The 3,372-nt window shown below is 42.1% G+C and overlaps 1 long non-coding RNA gene across 1 annotated transcript in view; it reads left to right on the top strand.

Moving 5' to 3' along the window:
- LOC108304865 overlaps positions 1-3,318 on the top strand; it is a 14,097-nt gene extending 10,779 nt beyond the window's left edge. Inside the window, exon 3 of the long non-coding RNA XR_001825440.2 lies at positions 2,957-3,318. This is a non-coding gene — a long non-coding RNA (uncharacterized LOC108304865). The remainder of the gene's footprint in view (positions 1-2,956) is intronic.
- The last annotated feature ends 54 nt before the right edge of the window (positions 3,319-3,372 follow it).

Genomic DNA, 3,372 nt, shown 5'->3' with positions numbered 1-3,372 from the left:
CCGTCTCAAAAAAAAAAAAAAAAAAAAAATCCACAAATGATATCAGAAAGCATTTTAAGATAAAAGGTAGTGAGAACATAATGAAACTCATGGGATTCAGTGAAAGCAGTGCTTTGAGGAAAACTTATAGCAGAATTTATTAAAAAGCAGAAAAATCTCATATCAATACTTTAATATTTGCCAAAGCATTTAAGGAAATGAACCACCCAGCCCACTGGGGACAAAGAATATTGAAATTAAAGGAGTACAGCAATAGCATGTGGATATGAGTTGTATATTATAGATTAAAAGAGATTGGGGCTGGGCACAGTGGCGCATGCCTGTAATCCCAGCACTTTGGGAGGCCGAAGGATCACTTGAGGTCAGGAGTTCGAGACCAGCCTGACCAACATGGTGAAACCCCCATGTCTAACCCAAAAAAAACAAAATTAGCCGAGCATGGTGGTGCACGTCTGTAATCCCAGCTACTTGGGAGGTTGAGGCAGGATAATTGCTTGAATCCAGGAGGCAGAAGTTGCAGTGAGCCGAGATCATGCCACTGTACTCCAGGTTGGGCAGCAAGAGAGAAACTCCATCTGAAAAAAAATAAAAGAGTATGGGAGAACACAAAGTGGGACTGTGAAAAAGAGCCAATTACTTGGAGATAAAGGAAGAGAAAGACCCATACACAGTATCTGTCATCTTTGCTCCTTTTTAGAAAAAAAATTTATAAAGGCAAAATCTCTCTATGTAACCTAGGCTAGAGTGCAGTGGCTATTCACAGGTGCTGTCATAGTATGCTTTAGCCTTGAATTCCTGGCCTCATGTGATCCTCTTGTCTCAGCTTCTTGAGTAGCTAGGAATACAGGTGTATGCCGTCATGCCTGGCTGTCCTTAATTTATATACTAATCTTAAATTTCAACCTACTGCTGTATGTAAAATGATACAGCTGCTTTGGAAAACAATTTGGCAGTTCCTCAAAAAGTTAAATGTTGAATCACCATATGACCTAGGAATTTCACATCTACTTATATACTCAAGGGAATTGAAAACATATGTTAATGTAAAAACTTACACGTGGTTGTTGTTAGCAATATTATTCATACCAACCAAAAAGTAGAGACAAGTCAAATGGCTATCAACTGATAAATCAGCAAACACAATGTGGTATCACTAAACAAAAAGATATTCCATATAGTGGACTATTATTCAGCTAGGATTTCTTTTTGGTATTATGAGCATGTTCTAGGCCAGGTGTGGTGGCTCATGCCTGTAATGCCAGTACTTCGAGAGGCTGAGGCAGGCAGGTCACTTTAATTCAGGAATTTGAGACCAGTCTGGGCAACATGGTGAAACCCTATGTCTACAAAATTTACAGAAAATTAACATGGCATGGTGGCACACGCCTGTAGTTCCCATCTACTTGGGAGGCTGAGGTGGGAGGATCACCTGACCCCCTGGGAGGTTGAGGCTGCAGTGAGCCATGTTTACACCACTGCATTCCAACCTGGGTGACAAGAGTAAGATCCTCTCTGAAAAAAAAAAAGTTTCCAAAATCAGATAGTGGTGGTGGTTGTACATGTCTGTGAATATACTAAAACAACTGAGTTGTACTAAAATGGTGATTTGTATGGAATGTGAATTATATCTCAGGTTTTTTTGGTTTTGTTTTTGTTTTTGAGACGTAGTGTCGCTCTGTCGCACAGGCTGGAGTGCAATGGCACAATCTCAGCTCACTGCAACCTCCACCTCCTGGGTTCAAGTGATTCTCCTGCCTCAGCCTCCTGAGCAGCTGGCATTACAGGCACCCACAACTGTGCCTGAGGTCAGGAGTTCGAGAGCAGCCATGGGAAAAAAAAAAAAAAGAAAAAGAAACGTAACTTTTTTTTTTTGAGGCGGAGTCTTGCCTAGTCACTCAGGCTGAAGTGCAATGGCACGATCTTGGCTCACTGCAACCTCTGCCTCCCGAGTTCAAGCGATTCTCCTGCCTCAGCCTCCCCAGTAGCTGAGATTACAGGTGACTGCTACCATGCCCAACTAATTTTTGTATTTTTAGTAGAGATGGGGTTTCACCATGTTGGTCAGGCTGGTCTCAAACTCCTGATCTCAGGTGATCCACCTGCCCTGGCCTCCCAAAGTGCTGAGATTACAGGAGTGAGCCACTGCACCCAGCCAGTAATGTAATCTTTAAAAAAAGAAATCAACCTACTGCCTTCTCAGTGTTCTAAATCAGCCCTGCTTCTGCAATTCAAAAGCCAGGTCTATATCCCCTCTTTCCACTTACTCTCTATTCCCAGTACCCCTCATTGTGGTTTTTTTTTCTAGTTCAGCTGTATGTCAGAACATTGTTATTGTCTTTTTTTTTTTTTTTTTTTTTTTTTTCCTGAGACAGAGTCTCACTCTGTCACCAGGTGCCAGGCTGGAGTGCAGTGGCACGATCTCAGCTCACTGCAACCTCTGCCTCCCAGGTTCAAGCAATTCTGCCTCAGTCTCCTGAGTAGTTGGGACTACAGGCATGCGTCACCACACTCAGGTAATTTTTGTATTTTTAGTAGAGATGGGGTTTCACCATGTTGGCCAGGTTGGTCTTGAAGTCCCTGACCTCAAGTGATCCACCTGCCTCGGCCTTCCAAAGTGCTGGGATTACAGGTATGAGCCACTGCGCCTGGCCCTGCTTAATCTTAATATGCATTTATTACTTTCAAACATATTTTAATTATTTTTATTGTCGGTTTCCCCCTTGTTAAATATAAGCTCCATAATATCAGGAATTTTTTACTGTGATTACAAATTTGTGGTTAAACATGACAGAGTGACCATATGTTTACTGTTTTATTTTTGATCTCCTAAGGCTCTATCATCCCAAAGATACTAAGTAACAGGCAGAATTGCATACAGCACAAATTTTTCAAAGAAATGGGGTCTCCCTCTGTTGCTATGCTCTGCATTCACAGGCATGATTATATTTCTCTACAGCATCTTGGACTCGAGTGATTCTTCTGCCTCCACCTCCCGAGTAGCTGCAACTACAGGTATGTGCCTTCAGGCCCCACTTCTTTTTAAGCCATATAAAATTATAGTAAAGGAATAAAATGGATATAAACATGTAAGAACAGAATGGGAAAAGTAGAAAAAGAGAGCGAGCTTGTCTACATTTTTGGGAGAAGGAAATGTAGAGGAAGAGTTTTAACTGGTTTAACAATGCAGAAGAAGCAACAGCCTAGAAGTGAAATGAAATTGGAGCAGAAAGTGAACTGATTCGAACCAAGAACCCAGTAATGGTTCCAAACTGGAGGCTCTAGGTAGCTTAGGTTCAGGGAAGGCTCCAGATTCAGAAATACCAAACACCAGGCCGGGCGTGGTGGCTCACACCTGTAATCCCAGCACTTTGG

This window comes from Cebus imitator, unplaced genomic scaffold (assembly GCF_001604975.1).
Source record: "Cebus imitator isolate Cc_AM_T3 unplaced genomic scaffold, Cebus_imitator-1.0 Scaffold58, whole genome shotgun sequence".
Lineage (NCBI taxonomy): Eukaryota > Metazoa > Chordata > Mammalia > Primates > Cebidae > Cebus > Cebus imitator.
The sequence above is the reverse complement of the archived record's forward strand: the minus strand, read 5'-3'. Positions and strand labels throughout refer to the sequence as shown.